This window comes from Macaca mulatta, chromosome 20 (genome assembly GCF_049350105.2).
Source record: "Macaca mulatta isolate MMU2019108-1 chromosome 20, T2T-MMU8v2.0, whole genome shotgun sequence".
NCBI lineage: Eukaryota > Metazoa > Chordata > Mammalia > Primates > Cercopithecidae > Macaca > Macaca mulatta.
In genome coordinates, this window is record NC_133425.1 from 26,379,887 (window position 1) to 26,396,335 (window position 16,449).

The window sequence follows — 16,449 nt, forward strand, 5'->3', positions numbered from 1 at the left end:
ATAATAATAAAAAAAAAAAAAAAAGAGAGAGAGAGAAAAGTGTAGAAAGAGCCTGGGTTTTTCATGACATCACTAGACAACCCTAAGACCTCCAGAGGTCATTTCAGGGAAAGAAGAATCTTTACAGTTTAAGCCACTATTACTCAAACAATTTGCCATTCACAGCTAACTATATTCCTAATTGGTACGAGAGCTATAGACTAAACCTGGGGAAATAACAACACATAATTAAAGGGTGGGCAAAAGAGAGACAGTCAGTAAAATAGGCAGGAAAGGAAACAGAGACTGCTATCGTGGAATGTGGAGAGAATATCAAAACATAACCAGGGATCAATTCTGCAGATAATTTAATTTAGATAATGTGGCTGGCCGGGCACGGTGGCTCATGCCTGTAATCCCAGCACTTTGGAAGGTCAAGGCGGGTGGATCATCTGAGGTCAGGAGATCAAGATCAGCCTGGCCATCACGGTGAAACCCCGTCTCTACTAAAAATACAAAAAGTAGCTAGGTGTGATGGCGTGTACCTGTAATCTCAGCTACTTGGGAGGCTGAGGCAGGAGAATCACTTGAACCGGGAGGCAGAGGCTGCAGTGAGCTGAGATCACACCACGGCACTGTAGCCTGGGCCACAGTGTGAGACAAAGAGAGAGAGAGAGAGAGAGAGAGAGAAAGAATAAAGATAATGCATTAAAATCATCCACTGAGTTTCACAAGCAGGAAGCCACTGATGTCCTTGAAGAACGTTTTTTTGCAGGGAGGAGAGAGATGCAGTGGAATATCACCAAGAATGAAGAGTAGGCATTTGGAAAGCATTAGGAGACATTCATCCCCTCTCTCTTTGGCCCTTACCCATGACTCCAGGGCAGAGGTTTGTGGCCCAGAGCTGCCCATTTAGCTGAATCAAAGCTCCCTAACCACAGACATTAGTTCAGAGGTTGACACAAGCCTTAATCTGAGCTAATCAAAGTATAATCTGACTCCTTCATTAGGTGACAAGAAGAGATACTTCCTTTTTAAAAAAAATTTGTTACATATTTAATTTAGAAATATTGTTTCAATATCAAGGGAAAAAAAGATATTGCTTCCCATAAAAATGCAGTAAAAGATAAAGAGCAAAAGCTGTTCCATAATGTTGAAATATTGTCATTCTGTGATTAACACCCTGTGCATCAGCCTAGTATTGCAGTGACTCTTTTTTTTTTTTTTTTTTTTTTTTTGAGACGGAGTCTCGCTCTGTCACCCAGGAGTGAGACTCTGCCTCAAGATTTGAACTTAGAAGGATGTAAGGATCAAGCAGTGCTGCCATCCTGCTGGTAGAGACTGAAAATAAACCCAATCCAGAAAAGGTGAGAAGGAGGAGAGGGAGGAACTAGGTCCTGTGACATTGTGTGAGCACCTGAATCCAGCCATACCTGAAGCCAGCCCATCTCCTGAACTTGAGTAAGAAATTCCCTTGTCATTCTCTTACCATTATGGGCCAGAGTGTCTGCCACTTGTGTGGAAAGATTCCTGAGGAAAAAAAAGTGAAATGGAGTAGAGAAAATAGGGGTAAGTGAATGTCCTTTTTACTTTCAAAAGCTGGCACTGGCAGGCAATGATTCAATCCCCTCTGCAGTCTTCTCACAGACTCACCCAGCTTTGTTGCCATTATTCAGCCAGCAGCTTTCACCTCTGCCTGATGTGACGGGAAAGGAGTGGAGAGGTTGTCTGGTGGCTTCAGTCTTTTTCTGTCTGGGCACACTGTGATCTCACACTCCATTCACCTAGCTGGAAAGATGAGCCATCCTTCTGACTTATCACTCTCTGTTTTTGTTTGCATTTGTTTTCATCACCCTCCAGCAAGATGCTAGAAGTGATTGTTCCAAAAGAGTGCATCCTAGGGAAGGCACTGATTTCAGAGTAACCAGTATTCTCTGCTAGGATGCAGCCCTGTCGGGATTATCCACATGGGGCCAGAGCTCTTTGCCAACAGCTCCTAATAATTCTCTAAGCATGGCCTGCATTGAGCCCTGTGTCACAGCAGGGCAGAAGCTGCTGCTGCGGGCTAAGTGGCTGCAGCTGTGCAGGTTAAAGGTTTGCAAGGCAGGGAGCCAATAGATGATTACAGTCTTAGGAGCACTCAATGTACCATTGGTGCTCCACCCATCACCCCAGGACTCTACCAGGAGAGAGGCAGCAAGAAGTACAGGAGTCAGGAACCTAGAAACGCTCTGACGTGAGAGCCTTCTGATATGCAGTCACTTAGTCCAACTGAGATGAGCCCGGGCAACAGAGTCTGATCTGTTTTTAGCTTATCAAGGGAGATCAAAGATACCAGATATGAACCAGAGAGAGAGAGAGAGTGAGTATCCTACATCTGTTATGATGTGGTTTCGGGCTAGGAGTCAACTCTGAGACTACATACAAAACAGTAAACCCAGGAAGGGTCAGGGAAGGGAGAGAGAGGGAAGAATACCAAAATCTAAAGTAAGACTCACAGACTCAAATGACCTCAGGCCTAAAACAGGAAAAATAACTGGATGAGCCATGCTGGGAAAGATCATGGAGAACTGGAGAGCCTAAATCTGTTAACATAAGCAGCTGCTATTCAAGTCAAACTGGGTAGAAAGAAACGGTAGTGCTGTGCAATTGTTCTAGAGAAGTCAAAAGTCTGTAGGATCTTTTGAAAGTGGCATCAGTTACTTTTTAAATACTGATCACGAATTCAGGTCTTTTTTTTATTTTTCAAAAGACAATAGGGACTCTTGGTTTTCAGTTCAGCAAATATGAGGCTTAGAACTCACCACTCCATCCTAACAGCATGTTGGAAGCTGAACAAACAGAAATCAACAGCACTTCTTAGATTCATCAGAGAAGTAAGGTCACAGGGCAAACTGCTGCCCGAAAACTGGAAAGACAGACAGATAGACACAGAAAATCACAGCTTATTAGAGTAGGAAGCCATGAGCAAAAACCTTTACAGGAATCAGTGCCAGGGTGGGAAAATCAGAACTGTAATTAATAAATTTCTGGAAACTTAGTGCAGACAAGTCTAAGTTTCGTTTAGACAAGTCTGAACATTCTGGAAGGATTTGGTCATTGGAGACCCCACACTTGGGTGAGCTTTACCTCTAGGACCCTGACCTGATTCTCACCGTGAATATTAGAGAAAAATTCCCTCTTTCTTCCAATAGCGGAAGAGAGAAATGAACCATTCTGAAATACACCAGAGCATTCTGTTTTTGACAAAGCCTGCACGCAGAAAAAACGATTTTTTTTCCAGAGTGTAACCTTCTGGGGTTTTATCAGAGCCTAAACTGATCTGTGAAAAGGGAAATCCCCAACCCTAGCCCCTTATAGCCATTCTGTCCCATCAAAAGGGTGTGGGGGAGGCTGAGAAGCACTAGTAAAGTTTACAATCCAGAGGCATAAGGTCACTAAAAGACTGAAACACAATCATAGGCCAACAGAACGCTTTCTCTTCCCCCAACCCTACCACTACACTTACTAAAGGCCTATTACTGCTATGCCTTTTTACTCAATACATCATGTCCACATTTCAACAAAAAAATACAAGGCATACTGAAAGGCAAAAACACAGCTTGAAGAGTCTGAACAAGCATCAGAACAAAAGTCTGATATAACAGGAATGTTGGAATTGTCAGACCAGGATTTTTTAAACTATGATTAATATGCTAAGGGCTTTGGTGGGAAAAATAGATGACATGCAAGAATAGATGGATAATGTAAACAGAGAGATGGAAGTTCTAAGAAAGAATACGAAAAAATACTAGAGGCCAAAAACACTGTAGCAGAAATGAAGAATGCCTTCGATGGGCTCATTAGTAGACTGAATGTGCCTGAGGAAAGAATCTCTGAGCTTGAGGATATGATAATAGGAACTTCCAAAACTGAAATGCAAAGAGAAAAAGGACTAAGAAAAAAAAAAAAAACCCAAAATAGAATATCCAAAAACTGTGGGACAACTACAAAAGATATAAATACACGTACTGGGAATACCACAAGAAGAGGGAAAAAAGAAGTAGAAGCAATATTTGAAGGAATAGTGACTAAGAATTTCCCCCCAAATGAATGTTAGACACTAAATCATAAATCCAGGAAGCTCAGAGAACACCCAGCTGGATAAATCCCTAAGAAAACTCTATCTGGGCATATCATTTTCGAACTTCAGAAAATTTAAGATAAAGGAAAATCTTGAAACAAGTCAGAGAGAAAAATACAGAGAAGCAAAGCTAAGAATTACTACAGAGAAGCAAAGATAAGAATTACTAAAAAGAATTACTGCAGAGAAGCAAAGATAAGCATTAACTCCAGAGAAGCAAAGATAAGAATTATAGCCAACCTCTCCTCAGAAACCATGCAAGTAAAAAGAGAGTGGAGTGAAACATTTATTGTTGAGAGGAAAAACACCCCACCAACCTGGAAATCTGTACCCTGCAAAATTATCCTCCAAATGTGAAGGAGAAATAAAGACTTTCTCAGACAAAAAAAAAAATGGGAGAATTTGTTACCAATAGACCTGCCTTCCAAAAAATGTTTAGAAAAAGTTCTTCAGAGAGAAGGAAAATAATACAAGCAAGAAACTCATATCTATATAAAGAAAGCAAGAGCATCAAAGAATCAACAAGTAAAGGTAAAATTAAAACTTCTTTTTAAATTTTTAATTAATTTAACAGCAGTTTGTTCAAAATAATCATAGCAATGTATTTGATGATGTATGTTTGTGTGTGTATACAATTATGCTTATGTATAAGTGAAATTAATAACAACAATGATATGAGAAACAGGAAGGAAGAATTAGAATTATTTTGTTATTATAAAGTATGTGTCCTATGTGTGAGCCATAAGGTGTTATTTGGAAGTAGACTTGGATTAGGTGTAATGAAACCAGCCCAATACTCCCATAGACTCTTCTTTTGGATAAACATAGACATTGATCCTTATGCTGTTAAAACTTGAAAACTGTATTTGTTTTATCTGAGTTCCTTCCTAGGAAAGGACCATCAGGCCTCTCAAAACAAATATCAAAGAACTGAAACTCACTAGACCCCAGGGCCAGATGCCTCCTTGCCCCTCCCTAGTTCTTGTTTTCTTACACATTGTTACTTTTCTTCTCTGCTATATAAACCCCTAGTTTTAGTCAGTCAGGGAGATGGATTTGAGAGTGAGCTTTCATCTCCTTGGCTCCAGCACCCAATTGAAGCCTCTTCCCTGGCAATACTTGTCATCTCAGTCACTGGCTTTCTGTGTAGTGAGCAGCAGGACCTAGACCAAACCCATGGTGTTTCAGTAACAGAACTGTATATTTGCAAAGTCTAGAGCAACCACTAAAAAAGGTGAAGAAGGAGGAGGTGGGAGGAAGAGGAGGAAGAGGAGCAATGGGAGGAGGAGGAGGGAAGAAGGAGAAGGAGAGGGAGAAGGAGGAGAAGGAGAAGGAGGAGGAGAAGAAAAAGGAGGAGGAGAAAGAGGAGGAGGAGAAAGAGGAGGTAACAGCAGCAGAATAACTGATATGCTAAGAAAGGAGAGAATATTATAATCATATCAAGTGCCCAGTTAAAACAACAAAAGGTAGAAAAAGTGTGGAAAACAAAATTAGGAACAAAGAAAAAGGACAACAAACAGAAAATAATAACAAATATGGAAGCCATTACTCTAACTATATCAGTAATTAAACATCAATGGTTTGAACATGCCAATTAAAATACAGAGATTGTCAGAATAGATTTTTAAAAAGACCCTACATATGTTGTCTACAGGAAACTCACTTTAAATATAAAGATGAGTATATATTAAAAGTAAAGGGGTGGAGAAAGATATACTATGCTAACACTAATCAAAAGAAAGTGGGAGTAGCCATATAAATTTAAGACAGAGAAGATTTCAGAGCAAGGAAAGTATCAGAGATGAAGAGATGCATTATATAAAGGGGTCAATATGTTCCAGGAAGAAATAACAACCCTTAACATGTATGCATCCAACAACAGAGCATCAAAATATGTGATGCAAAAACTGATAGAACTTCAGGGAAAAATAGATAAATCCACTATTATAGTTGGAGATCTTAACACCCTTCTATCAAAAATGGACAGCTCCAGCAGGCAGAGAAATCAGTAAAAACATAGTTGAACTCAGTAGCACCATCAATCAACTGGATATAACAGATGCCTATAAACTACTTTATCCAACAACAGCAGAATACACATTATTCTCGAGCTCACATGAAACACCAAGAAAGATGACATTCTGGGCTGTTAAACATACATTAACAATTTTAAAATTTAAAAAAATCATATGGTGTCTGCTCTCAGACCACAGTGGAACTCAACTGGAAATTAATAACGAAAAAAAGTTGGAAAATCCCAAAACACTTGGACATTAAGCAACACACTTCTAAATAACACATAGGTAAAATAAAACATCCAAAGGTAAATTTAGGAATATTTTAAACTAAATGAAAACGAAAATACAACTTACCAAAATTCATAGGACATAATAAAAGCAGCGCTTAGAGGGGAATTTATAGCATTGAATGCATATATTAGAAAAGAAGAAATTTATAGGATCAATAAGCTAACATTCCAACTTAAGAAATTAGAAAAAGGAATATCAAACGTAATCCAAAATAAGCAGAAGAGATATAATTTTTAAAAAATTAGGGAAGAAATCAATGAAATTAAAAACAGGAAATCAATAGAAAAATCAACCATTAAAAAGCTGGTTATTTGAAAAGATGAATAAAATCTATAAGCTTCTAACCAGGCTAACTAAAGAGAGAAGACACAAATTACTAACACCAGAAATAAAAAGGGACTAAGAGCACAGATCCCATAGACATTAAAATAACAATAGAATATTATTAACAACTCCATGCCCACAAGTTTGATAACTTGAGTAAAATGGACCAATTCCTTGAAAAACACAATCTCTCAAAACTTACACCAGAAGAAACAGACTATCTAAATAGGCTTATATCTATTAAAGAAACTGAATTAATAATTACTAATCATCCAAAACAGTAAGCACTGAGACCAGATGGATTCACTGGTGAATTCTGTCAAACATTTAAGAAAGAAAATAATTTAATTCACTCCAATCTCTTCCAGAAGATATCCAGAAGATGGAAGCAGAAAGATGTCAGTCGTGGATGAGGTTGTGTATGTGTGGAGACACGGATTTATGAGAACTCTCTGTATTTTCCACTCAATTTTTCTCCGAGCCTAAAACTTCTCTTTAAACAGTTTATTAATTTTAAAAAAGCAAAATTAAAAAAAAAAAGCCACTCAGTTGTCTTGGTCTACTGACTGTTACCTGGGGAAGCCCAAAATTTCATTAAGAGATGATTAATGGGGAAACTGGGCCTCCTATCCACCCATCCATCCATAAATTCATTTATTTATTCATTAACTCAGTCAACAGCAATACCAACTACTATCATCTCAACATAGAACACACTGTAATTAAACAATATGTATTTATTAAGTGCCTATGATATTCCAAACACTGTGTCCTGGGGTGTGATGTACAGTAGTTAAGGAAAATCAAAAATCTCTGCCTTATGAAATTCACAATCTGGTGAAGAGACATTGAGTAAACAAACAAGTTTAGAACATATTGGAAGGTGATTAGTAGGATGGAGTAGGAGACATAGTTTTAAACAGAGTTGAAGGGATGGTTTCAGAAGGTGACATTTAGGGAGACTTAAAGGAAGGGAGGAGAAGGTGTGAGAATGGCCAGGGAGAGTACTCCAAGCAAAAGGGACAAGAAGAATAAAATCCCTGAGGCAGGGATTTTAATAAATACTGAGCATGTGTAAGTAATAGCCAGGAGGCCGGGAGGACCGGAGTGGAGCAAGTGAGAAGAGTAATGGGACATGAAGGCAGAGGGGTACAGGGAATCGATTACACGCTCCACAGTGAGGGCCCTTCCTTTACTAGGAGGGAGCTAAGAGGCCATTGGTTTCAGACAGATGAGTGAAATGATACATTTGATGACTGATTGATTGATTGATTGATTTTTTTAGTGCAATAGGTAGTAATCTCACTCTACAAACTCAGAAAGAAAAGGAATATCATTTCATTTTCCCTAAGACAACCTCTCACCGGTTTCTCACAGGAGAGAAATCCCATCTCAGTCCTTACCATGCCTCCTGCCTTTGTCCGAGGTCACTCTTGAATGAGGATGGTGTGTATACAGGCCATGGCGTGAAAGCCTACCTCTAACTGAATTGTGTCATGGTCAATAAAATCAACAATCACCAATGTCCTTTTCGGCTGATCTGTAAGAGGTCCTGTGTCGTGAATGGGGTACGGTCTGAGACCCCTGTCCTAGGATCCTATCTTCTTCTGCAAATCATGTGTGTTGAAATAACTCTAGGTGCTGTAACAAATCAATCCAAAATTGTAGTGGCTTAAAGAAATAGAAGATACTTTTTGCTCACGTGATAGTTTAGGGCAGGTGATAATGGTTGGTGGGAAACTTATCTCCATGCATGGTGACAGACGGACTCAAACTTCTTCCATCTTTCACATTCACAGCCCTCTCTGTATCCAGGGAGAAGTGAGAAGGGAAGAGAATAAAAGACATCCACTGCTTAACCACCTTGGTCTAGGATTCACACACATCGCTTCTATTCACATTCCACTGGGGAGAACTAGTCGCATGATCCCACGTAGAGGCAAGAGAGGCTGGAATAAGCCAACCAACACTGGGAAAAATCTGGAAGCTAATGAGGTTGAGCTGGTGCCAAGGACACTCCACTTAGCCCTGGCTGAGTGTAGATGAGCTACGTTCGTGTCAACATACTTGACAGACTATCAATGGATGAGCAGCAGGTGGGATCTGTCTCCCTGACTGTGAATTCCCACTCTGTCCTTTACTTACAGAATTCCCTAGAGCAAGTCATCCAATGTCTTTGAGCCTGCTTCGCTCATTAGATTCAGCCATCCATAAACCACATAAAGCACCTAGCACAGTGCCCGGTAGATAAGAAACATTCAGTCAATGATACGCAACGATTTAGGTGTAAACTGCAGGCACCTGGAATCCAGATCTCTTACTCCATCCAGAGATGTGTACCTATGAGGCCTGACCCTGTTGTAGGCTCTGTTTTAAAATTAGCAGATTGGCCAGGCACAGTGGCTCAAGCCTGTACTTCAGCACTTTGGGAGGCCGAGGTGGGCGGATCGCTTGAGGTCAGGAGTTTAAAACCAGCCTGGTAATGGGGGAAATCCTGTCTCTACTAAAAATACACAAAATAGCCAGCCATGGTGGTGGGCACCTGTAATCCCAGCTAATTGGGAGGCTGAGGCAGGAGAATTGCTTGAACCCAGGAGGTGGAGGTCGCAGTGAGCCGATATCATGCCATTGCACTACAGCCTGGGCAACAAGAGTGAAACTCTGTCCCAAAAGAAATTAAATAAAATTAGGAGATCATGGTATATTGACCACATTAGGAGATAGTGGTCTTTTGACCACTCCACGTGTTTGTCTTATTAATACCGCTCTTGTGTGAGCTGGTTTGAGTGGGCCTCTGTCTGGGAAACCAAATGCTCCCAACCAGAAAAAAATATCAGAGGATAGGATGGACTTATAAACCAAGAGCTTACCTGGGAATTTAGGGCAGAGGGTGAGAATAGGTGTCTTAATAAATAAAATGTCAGGGAAGCCTGGGAAACATAGCAAGACCCTGTCTTACAAGATAAAATAAATACTTGTGCATGATGACCTGCACTTGTAGTCCCAGCTACTCGGGAGGCTGAGGCAGAAGGAGCACTTGAGCCCACGAATTAGAGGCTGCAGTGAGCTATGATCACTCCAATGCACCCCAGCCTGGGCGACAGAGCAAGCCCCTGTCTCAAAAAAAAAAAAAAAAAAAAAGGTCAGGGAAGAGAGTGGTAAAATAAAAAGGAGGCCGGGCGCAGTGGCTCACGCCTGTAATTCCAGCACTTTGGGAGGCCAAGGCAGGCAGATCATGAGGTTAGGAGATCAAGAACATCCTGGCAAACACGGTGAAACCCCGTCTCTACTAAAAATACAAAAAATTAGTTGGGCGTGGTGGCACGCACCTGTAGTCCCAGCTACTCAGGAGGCTGAAGCAGGAAAATCGCTTGAACCTGGGAAGTGGAGGTTGCACTGAGCCGAGATCGTGCCACTGCTCTCCAGCCTGGGCAACAGAGTGAGACTGTCTCAAATAAATAAAATAAAAATAAATAAAAAGGAAAAAGAGAAAGTAAGAAATATAGAAAAGGATGGATGTAAGGATGCAAAGGAGGGAAAGAGTGAAGGAGGAAGGGAGAGAAGATGGAAGAGAAGGAAGGAAGAAAGCTGGAAGGAAGATCTAGTTTCTGAAGCCTCTTCAAGGATCTACAGACTTCTCTGGCCAGAGCCAAGCATCACTGTGATCTGGGCCTGGTCCCAAATGCCCAGTGCTGAGCCACCACTAAGTAGCCTCGAGTGCAGCAGCAAGCCCACCTCATCCATGGCTTAATAAAGGAGCCATCATTTTATTGTCAAGAGCATGTGCCAATCTCATCCAAATCAATTAATTCCTTAATCACACTGTGAATGGAGCAGGATGTGAAGCGCCCATGTGGGAGCGATGAATATTAGTCGTATTTAACTGCCAAATGTTTCTGATACCATAAAGCATCCTCGAGGTTGCACAATAAAATCCAAAGTTTAACTGGTGGGTAACAAGGCCCCAGGCAATTGTACCTTATTAATGCTGACAACAGGAATATGTATGCAAGGCCTCAGCAGCCAGCTACTTAGAACAATGCCAGCCGCCAGCCCCAGAATCGGGAAGTGACAAGCATGCAGCTCATTTGCAGAAAGATTTAGGACCTCTTTCACTACTAGATTTTTTTCAGTACCAACATGTAAATACATGATCTTCCCCACCCAGCTGTACCCCAACAAATGTTTTGGAAAGGGTAGAGGAATTGAGAATAGAGGCTTTTGGGTACAGGTAGGCAGACACTGGAGAAAGATCTGATGCAGGCAGATCGGGGTTGCCCCGTATAGTTGTTCAAGTTGTGTACTGCACAAGGCTTCTGGTTGAAGGGGGCAAGGAGAGGCTGAAATTCTTAACTGAATTGTCCTCAGCAAGCCATGTGCTTTGGCATGAAGCTATGTCTGTCCTGAGAAGGGCAGATTTTTCTTTTCTCTAATCTGACTCTTCAGCAGGCAAAACTTTTTCTAATTTGTTCAACCATATGGGACACTATTTTTCAATTCATTCACTTGGAAGGGTCATTTTGTTTTCACTCACACGGAGGCATACAGGCTAGCAGTGGCCCCTGCAGCAGGTCCAGAATGGGAAGCACACCGTTTAGAAACTATGAAAACATTAAGTGAGTGTAGGAGCACAAAGCCCAAAGTCTGAATTTCTGCCCTGACTTGGACCAGTCAAAAATGGAGGCTATTCCTGACTATAGCAGATTTCCGTGTGTGTTGGGGTGAGGCTGGGAGGTTGAATGGCCTGACTCCATAAACCCCAAGAGCCTCTAATGTAGACACTGATGCCATTTCAAAGTGAGAGTGATTGTAGGTATAGTCACGAGGATACACTGGCAGGATAGAAAGAAGAAATCACTCATTCAAAGGCTTTAAAATCTGTGTCCCAGGCTAGTCGCGGTGGCTCACACCTGTAATCCCAGCACTTTGGGAGGCTGAGGCAGGCAGATCACAAGGTCGGGAGTTCGAGACCAGCCTGATCAACATGGTGAAACCCTGTCTCTACTACAAATACAAAAATTAGCCGGGCATGATGGCGCATGCCTGTAATCCCAGCTACTCAGGAGGCTGAGGCAGGAGAATCGCTTGAACCCAGGAGGTGGAGGCTACAGTGAGCCGAGATCGCGCCATTGCACTCCAGCCTGGGCAACAGAGTAAGATTCTGTCTCAAAAAAAAAATCTGTGTCCCAATCCAGACCCTGCATCTATAACACACAAGGCATCTGGTTTTTAAAATAAATCCTATAATTATCTTGTGAGAAGTATAATTATACCTTACTGTGCGTTTTGCCTGTTAAAAACATTACTTCATTAAATGTAAACATTTTAAATGAACAACAATTTTGGTGATCCCACTCTGAAGCATTTCTTTACTTAAAAAGAAAATCCCAGGCAAATGCCTGAAGCTCTCTCCACCTCTGAGGGGTCCTGGGCATTGGAATCACAGAAGCCAAAAGCCTTACCCCTGCAAGTGTAACCCTGGGCACATCTTACTCCTCTGTCACCACTGGGCTGGAATCTCCTTGAGGTCATAATTCTGGCTTATTCATCTATGGCACCCAAAAATCTATCCCGATGTCTGACACATAGTAGGAACTAGTAATGCTTCCGTGAGTTTACTATATGCTAACAACTGTAGTAAGTACTGTATGCATATTAACTAATTCATTCCTCATTTTAGCCCCACAAGGGAGCATTACGCTGGTAACTTTCCCATTGCTGGTAACTTACCCATTGTCTCTCAGGCCCTAAAGTATCCTCTATAGCATACTCCAGGGGCCAGCACACAGTTTTCTGCAAAGGGCCAGATGGTAAACATTTTAGACTTTGCAGGCCTTAAGGGCTCTGTCAAAACTGCTCAAATCTGCCATGGCGGCACAAAACTCCCATAGACAACATATAAACAAATCCACACAGCTGGAGTTTATGGACACTGAAATACGAATTTTGTAGAATTTTTACATCATAAAGTATTATGCTTTTTTAAAAAAAATGTAACTATTTAAAAATGTGAGAGCTTTTCTTAAATCCTGGGTCAGACAAAAACAGGAGTCATGTGGTCTGTGGTGTACTTTGCCAGCCTCTTGCTGGACTCTGTGATTCTGGGGCTGGAAGTCTGCACACTACATTTCCCAGAATCTCTTGCTGGACTCTGTGATTCTGGGGCTGGAAGTCTGCACACTACATTTCCCAGAATCTCTTGCTGGACTCTGTGATTCTGGGGCTGGAGGTCTGCACACTACATTTCCCAGAATCTCTTGATGCCTAGCTCTCTGCTGGGTTCTGCTACTGGGAGGCACTGCTGAAAGATTGGCAGGAGGAGGGAAGCAGGGACGTGTTCCTGTCTAGCTGCCTTCAGTGTCCCTCCAACAGCAGAGAATAGCCAAGGCTCTACCCTTCAGCTTCTTTTGCCATCGCCAGCATCAGCCCCTAGTGCCCCAGAGATGTAAACAGCAGCAACTTGGTATCTCCAGGAACCTAAGAACCACCTATTGGAGCACCTCCCTTCAAGAGTCAACCACCCACCAGAATACAGAAGGAGCTAAAACAATTCTATAAGAAAAAGTCTAATAATCTGATCAAAACATGAGCAAAAGATCTGAACAGACATTTCTCAAAAGAAGACATACAATTGCAAACAGGCATATGAAAAGGTGCTCAACGTCATTGATCATCAGAGAAAAGTAAATCAAAGCTACAATGAGATATCATCTCACCCCAGTTAAAATGGCTTATATCCAAAAGACAGGCAAGGACAAATGCTGGCAAGGATGTGGAGAGAAAGGAACCCTTGTACACTCTTAGTGGGAATGTAAATTAGTACAACTGTGGAGAACAGTTTGGAGAGCCCTTAAAAAACTAAAAATTGAGCTACTGTAGGATCCAGCAGTCCCACTGCTGGGTTCTATGGTAGCTCTATTTTTAGTTTTTTGAAATCAATATATCAAAGACGTATCTGCACTCCTATGTTTGTTGCAGCATTGTTGATGATAGCTAAGATTTGGAAGCAACCTGTGTCCATAAGCAGATAATTGGATAAAGAAAATGTCACCGGGAGCGGTGGCTCACGCCTGTAATCCCAGCACTTTGGGCGGCTGAGGTGGGGGAATCACGAGGTCAGGAGTTCGAGACCAGCTGACCAACATGGTGAAATCCCGTCTCTACTGAAAATACAAAAATTAGCCTGGTGTGGCAGTGGGCACCTGTAATCCCAGCTGCTCAGGAGGCTGAGGCAGGAGAATCACTTGAACTTGGGAGGCAGAGGTTGCAGTGAGCCGAGATCGTGCCACTGCACTCCAGCCTGGGCGACAGAGCGAGACTCCATCTCAAAAAAAAAAAAAGAAAGAAAGAAAGAAAGAAAATGTGGTACTATACACCATAGAGTACTATTCGGTCATAAAAAAGAATGAGATCCAGTCATTTGCAACAACATGGATGAAACTGGAGAATATTACATTAAGTAAAGTAAGCCAGGCACAAAAAGACATACATCATATGTTCTCATTTATTTGTGGAATATAAAAATCAAAGCCATTGAATTCATGGACATAGAGAGTAGAAAGATGGTTACCAGAGGCTGGGAAAGGTAGTAGTGGAATGGAAGGAGGGGAGGATGGTAAACAGGTACAAAATAATAGAAAGAATGAATAAGATCTATCATTTGACAGCACAATAGGGTGACTATAGCCAATAATAACTGTACATTTTTAAATAACTAAAAGAGTGTAATTGAGTTGTTTGTAACTCAAAGGATAAATGCTTGAAGTGATGGTTACCCTGTTCTCCATCGTGTGCTTATTTATTGCACACATATTGTACCCATATTACAGCCCGTATCAAAGCATCTCATGTATCAAATAAATACATACATACATACATACATACATATATTTACTATGCACCCACAAAAATTGATAATAAAAAGGCATTATGTAAAGAATAAAAATAAAAATAACGATTCAAGCACTCACTTGTAAGGGACCCCGCCATGAACTCCTAAGTTCTATAACATGACTCTTCCCTTTTGTTCCCCAGCACCTGGTTATAGTTGTTACTGCCTGCATTTCTAATATCTCCCCTTCTCCCCTTTCAGGGTTCTAATACTTGCATAAGAAAGGCCCTGCATTTGATTCTCTCTGTTTGAAATATCTAGTGTGAGTGTTGATTGAGTTTTCCTAACTAGATCTCAACTGGTGTGTCCCTATTTTATAGACTAGACGGAGGCTTCTAGAAGTTTAGGTTTTATCTAAGTCAATGTAGCAAGTAAGTCATAAATATTTTTCCAATATCACAGAAGAGGGAAAAGATAGAGATATATTAGAGCACACGACCGTCTGACCCCAAATTGTGTAAGATCTTAGCCAGCATAGGCTACAGAAGGAAGAGTTCACTGCTCACACGGCTCCCAGAAAGCCCAGCACAGACCCTGCATTCTCATGGTTGAATGAATGAATAAACGAGTAGATGATCTTCTCTTATCGTTGAGCCTAGTGCTAGCCTGGGCATCAAATAAGGTGCAATAGATGATTCATCAAATTAAAAAACAGGAGAATAAATGTTTTAAAGCAGTAGTTTGCAACCCTGGTTGCATATTAAAATATCCCTAAAAGAAAGCATACCCAAGCCCTACTCTAGAGTAAACAACTCAGAATCAGCCATCAGTACTTTTTGTGACTTCCCAGTCATTCTAATAGGGTTGAGATGTGCAGCTTTAGGCAAAGTTTAGCTGGGGCCCTGATCTTTCCGGGACACTGTGAGTCTCTCTGAGGAAGATCACTGGAGCCGGGTGTGCTGTGGTCTCCCTAGCAGGCTTCACTACACATCACCCCAGGGAGTGAAGGTGAAGGTCCCTTTGTTCAGTCAGTACGGAGTTTTTATTTTTGTTTTTTTTTTTTTTTTAACCAGATAATCAAATCAGATTTGGATTCAGCCATATTTGCTGAGTATCTACTATGTGCTAGGTGCTATGCTAGACATTGTACACAATTCATATTAACAGTCACATAAGGTAATCATCATTGAGAGACTGAATGTACAAATGGACAATAACCAGACCCTATAGGACGATGGACTCTCTAACCCACAACCTCTGCAGCAAGCGTTCCAGAACAGTTTGAGGTTACACAGCTGGAAAGAGAATTTTTAAGAGAATTAAATGAAATGCACTTTTTTAAAAGCACTTGGTTGACCACTGCTAACATCCCTATTTTCTTCACCAGCTTCTAACTCTGGACCAACCAGAGAAAGCCAAAGATTCTCTTTCCCAAATCAAGCCATGAGATGCTTCTAGTTAGCCCACCTCCAGCCTCCCCAGTCAACAACCTCCAAAGAGAGCACGCCAGACACTCTCCCTTCTTCACTCTAAAGCTTTCTCTCTGCACAGCCTTCAAGTCAAGCAAATGTGAGTGATAGAGGTGGCTGACTCCCTTGCTATAGCAAGCATTAAATAAGAAGCTTCTGTTTGTTCTCACTTGGGTGGTCCTTGTTTATTTCCACAAAATTATCTATAATATTTTAATTGTGTCAATGTTTTATTTTACAAATGATGAAATGTAATGTTATAGAAGTAAGGCAACTTGTTTGAGGTTACACAGCTGGAAAGAGGCACGGCCAGGTTTTGATCCTGGAGAAGCAAATTAGTGTTAAGAGGAGCAGTGCACTACAAGATCAAACGCATGAGCTACGATGGAGTAAGGAAGAATGGTTACAGTCCTG